Consider the following 4,329-nt stretch of genomic DNA (forward strand, 5'->3'; position numbering starts at 1 on the left):
GAGTTAATATTTTGTCATCTACTCAGTCTCTCAATATAAAGGCTCGAAGAAGCAACAGTTCTGCCTTAAAACAAAAACGACATAATTTTTTTGCCTATTGTGAGTTGCAAATTACACATTCTTGCCCTGTCTTGTGCATTACAGGAGATGTATACAAAATGAAAGTACTTAAATTAAAACTGTCAACTCTCCAAAACAGAGTGAGCTTATAAAGAAGTAGAAAATGCCAACAGAAGGATACATGGAGCTGTCAAAGTGCTCTATGGAAGATCAATGTATAATACCATCAGCCAATGAATACAGTTGAGCTAGGCTTTGAATTAAATAACCAAGGGAAGTCTTAATAACAGACTCAATTTGTAGTATGAAAGGCTTATGAAGTTTCTAGTGAGCCATTTAATTCCATTTCTAAGTTTACATTTCACTGTTTTAGGTAGTAAATTCTTCAAACTTTCATGATTTCAGCATGGCTGACGGGTGTATTCAGGAATACTATTTTTTCGGTTACTAAGTACACTGTGAGAATTGTCACCTGAAAGGATACCAAATGTACATTGCTTTTGGAATATAACTTAATTTCAATTTCTTATCTAATGAGATGCCTCAAGCAGTATAATCAATTTAATTTTTTGCCACAACTAAGTATCTTTAAATATGTGTTATGATATTCATACTAAAATATTTGGAAATAAATCTACTCTCACTAACCCATATTCATTGGAAAGGACAGTGTCGAAATTCATCCTTGTATGCCTCCGATGATGAGGGTTTGAAGCATAGGGAAAATATGCTCTAGACTATCAGCACCACAGTAGAACTACATGGATAGGATCACTCTGGGATATTTTCATCTTATCAAATGTGCCAAGAATGGACAAGTTCGAGTCCGGCATCTCTCAGGCGCTACACGAGCTGGAGATGAACTCAGATCTCAAGGCGCAGCTGCGGAGAGTCAACGTCACCGTGGCAAAGGAAATCGAAGTGGTGGTGATCAGAAAACTACCATAATTTTTGTACCCATTACTTAGCTGAAATCTTTCCAGAAAACCCAAGTCCGGCTACTTTGTAAATTGGAGAAAAGGTTCAGTGGAAAGCATGTAGTCTTCATTGCTTAGAGGAGAATTCTGCCCAAGCCAACCTAGAAAAGCCATACGAAAAATAAGCAAAAGCGACCCAGAAACCTCAGTGTACTACGCCATCCTTGAGGACTTGGTTTTCCCAAGTGAAACTGTGGGTAAGAGGATCCCTGTGAAACTGGATGGCAGCCGATTCATAAAAGTTCGTTTAGACAAAGCACAGCAGAAAAATGTGGAGCACAAGGTTGAAACTTTTTCTGGTGTGTACAAGAAGCTGATAGGCAAAGATGTTAACTCTGAATTCCTAGAGTTTCAGTTGTAAAGAAAATGACTGGATAAAGTGTCATTCATAGTTAAAAAGAAAGGGGGGTCATTGTAACAAAAACTAGAGAAGCATTATAATCATTACATGAGATGTTTAAACTCTGTTCATTAGCCTCAAATATAACCAATCAGGAGCCGCAATTTTCCTAAACACCTCTCAGACACACACATTTGTGATTTCCACCAAGACTAGTTGCATTGGGAATGGACAGGCTAAGAATCCCGAGTTTCCGCAAGATCTCCAACTGGTTCTGTTGCTAAAACTGAAGAACACAAAGCTGTTGTGACCCAGCAGTGAGAAGACACACTTTTCCATTTGAGTATAGTTCATTGAGAAGCGTGAGCTCTGGTCATTCGCAAGAATCTTGTGACCCCTTATCAATAACCCTGCCATCCTCACTTCCTATGTTTAAAGTCACATTGAGAACAGTCATGGACAGTAAAGGTTGTCTCTGGGAATTAACATCGAATGGTTTGCCTAAGCTCTTGTTCTTACACAGCACCTCCACACCTCTGAAGAACTGTGGTACAAATGCTTACTTTCTCTCTTCTTGCATACGTTAATACCTACACACTGTTGGAAATAGCAATGTTACTGTGGATTTTGATAGCGTTGTGTTGCCACTGGATTATAGCAATTTCAAAAATCTTGGCATGCTACTGAAAAGGATTTTTAGTTATTTAGTTCTTTAATAACAAATGCTTTCTTTTTTCCCTCTTAATTGCTTCATTTCTTTAGTGGAACTCTTAAAATTATTTCACCATATTATCTCTATCATTTAATTTCTTCTATTTTTCTTGTTACTTAAAAAAAAACAGAAGAAGAGAATTTGAAAATGTACTTGCTGTGCCTTCTGTATTTTGATTCCTTAAGACAATGCACATTGTCAGTTACTGTAAATGCTAAATGTGTTCTTGGGACATAAGTGAATGTTTTCCAATCTGACATTAGGAATCATATAGATATTTGATTTATAGCATATAAAACAGGCATGTGCACGTAATGCTTATCAAACACAAGTCAATATAATTAAAGTCTGACATAATTTTTGAAATTTGGCAGCTCCCAGAGAGTAAATTCATTGTAAAATCTTATAGCTAGTAGCATGAATTGCACTTTAAACCCAATCTTTTAAAAATTTGTTTCAAAGCCTTTATAGTGATAAAATTATTTTATACATCTTCATTGGAAAGTTTCTACATCTGAATGGTATATTAACAGTGTGAGTGAGAAGCTGACTATGTTTAAAAGAAAACAATTCCATTTAGTATTAAATATTGCATAATGGCACCTTAAAGAATCCCATGGAATAAATGTCAAAAGTCAGAGAAAACTCATTGAAATGTCTGTGTCTCTCTATCTCTATTAGTCTGATTTTCTGTGTCTCTCTCCCTTGCCTATCTTTCTTTCTTACACACACACACACACACACACACACACACACACAAAGACTGAAATCCTAGGATTCATTAGTCAACATCCTCTTCCTTCAGACTTCTCTCATGAGCAAGCTTTCTTAAAGTTTTGAAGATAAAAGAACATTTCCTCTTTGACAGATTATTCCATATTTGGTCATATCCACTACTACTAAGGGCAGAAATCAAATTGAGGCATCTTTAACTTACATCTATACTATACATTTTAGTAGCTACATAGAAAATACACCATAGATGCTAAAAAGCATTGGATACATCCAGAATGAAACAATTTCAAGATGATGAAACTTTGTATGCTTATGCAGTTGTTTGGATAGACCAGTTTGCAATAGAAACAAAGTAACATATACACATGTATGTGTTTCCTTATGAAGTGAGGATACCAGAAGCTGCCATTGGCGTTCTTCTGCTTCTGCTCTGTCACTATCCCTTCTCACCTACCCCCCACCTTACAACCAGAAGTATTGTTTGCAAATAGTACTGTTGAGAAGAGCTATGTTGGGATGAGTTGGACATGTTAGTTTGTGTTGATGGTAGCCTGTTCAGCACTGCGTTGTGTGCCTACGTTCTTGCTACTCCATTTCCTTAGTGTTTCAGTGCAGAAAATAGGTTAGACAATTGCTAATTCTAGAACCCAGAGTGGGTTAAACAGCATCAGAGTACAAGGCAGCATGTCGTTGTCAGGACAGTCACCATAGAATAATGTCACAAACTCAATGAAGAGTGCCACAAATTTGGAAATTATCTGGAGACTAACAAAGAAGACATTGAAACAATGAAAATGAGAATCGCATCAGTCAAAAGAGATTGAGCACTACCATAAGAACCAAGTCTTGAATCAGTAAAGCAGTGACACATGAGACGGGATCTTGAATTAAATTGCTTAATTTACATACAGTGACATATACAAGATTCAAGTGAACAGTTCAGTTGAGACTTACATATTTATATACCTATCCTCCAATTTGAGGAGAAATTAAGCCCAAAATTTACCCTGGTATCTTTGCTCATGATTCCTTATATATCAGCCATTCCCAATCTATGGGTCATCAACTCTTGGTGGGCTCAAATGTTGCATTCAGAGGTGTCACCTAAGATCATCAGAAAACACAGATATTTATGATTCATAGCAATAGCAAAGTTATAGTTAAGAGGTAGCAATGAAATTTTATGGTTGGAGGTCACCACAATATGAGGAATTGCATTAAAGGATCACAGAATTAGGACAGGTGAGAACCACTGTTCTAGACAATCACACATCCTTCACAGACAGTTACACTATGACTTCTGGCAGAAGAGCTTCATTCTTGTGACTATAAGTTCCTACACATGGGGACATGCAGTATACACACTTTCATATCTAGGTCGTTTCCCTCCATGTATTTTTGAAACTGTTGCCAAAACTTTGTCAAATATAGCCTTCGTCTGTATGTTTCTGCCAGTTTTGTAATGGCATTCTAACTTGTTCACTCACTATCTTGCAGGTGTGGCA

At 36.8% G+C, this 4,329-nt stretch overlaps 1 pseudogene; it reads left to right on the forward strand.

Moving 5' to 3' along the window:
* The first annotated feature begins 778 nt into the window (after positions 1–778).
* Rps7-ps5 (ribosomal protein S7, pseudogene 5) lies at positions 779–2,259 on the forward strand (annotated as a pseudogene).
* The last annotated feature ends 2,070 nt before the right edge of the window (positions 2,260–4,329 follow it).

This window comes from Rattus norvegicus, chromosome 3 (genome assembly GCF_036323735.1).
Source record: "Rattus norvegicus strain BN/NHsdMcwi chromosome 3, GRCr8, whole genome shotgun sequence".
In the NCBI taxonomy this organism is placed as follows: Eukaryota; Metazoa; Chordata; class Mammalia; order Rodentia; family Muridae; genus Rattus; species Rattus norvegicus.